We start from the raw sequence: 690 nt of genomic DNA, 5'->3' as shown, positions 1-690 counted from the left end.
CCACCTACCTTCAAAAATTCAAAACCATTTTCCCACCCATTCCCACCCTAAATGGCCGAATACACACTACCCCCTCTCCCTATATATACCCTTCCATTCTACTTCATTTTTACACAACACAACCTCCGTCTTCTTCCCCTTGGCCGAACCTACATCTCTCCCTCTCTACCATATTCTCTTCTTCTTCTTCTTCTTCTTCTTCTTCTCTTCTTTCTTCTATTGCTCGAGGACGAGCAATATTTTAAGTTTGGTGTGGTCAAAGCACAATCTCTTTTGTTTTCCACTACCATCAATGGCACCTAAGGCCGGAGAATCCTCTAGAAAAGGAAAAGGGAAGACAAAAGCTTCCACCTCCGAGTCATGGGAGATGGAAAGATTCATCTCCAAAAGCCATCAAGACCACTTCTATGATGTTGTGGCAAAGAAGAAGGTGATCCATGAGGTCCCTTTCAAGCTCAAGAAAAATGAGTATCCGAAGATCCGACATGAGATCCGAAGAAGAGGTTGGGAAGTCTTAACCAACCCCATGCAACAAGTCGGAATCTTAATGGTTCAAGAGTTCTATGCCAATGCATGGATCACTAGGAACCATGATCAAAGTATGAACCCGAGTCCAAAGAATTATCTCACAATAGTTCCGGGGAAATACTTAGATTTTAGTCCGGAGAATGTAAGATTGGCGTTCCACTT

The sequence above is a fragment of the Arachis duranensis genome, chromosome 3, assembly GCF_000817695.3.
Source record: "Arachis duranensis cultivar V14167 chromosome 3, aradu.V14167.gnm2.J7QH, whole genome shotgun sequence".
NCBI lineage: Eukaryota > Viridiplantae > Streptophyta > Magnoliopsida > Fabales > Fabaceae > Arachis > Arachis duranensis.
The sequence above is the reverse complement of the archived record's forward strand: the minus strand, read 5'-3'. Positions refer to the sequence as shown.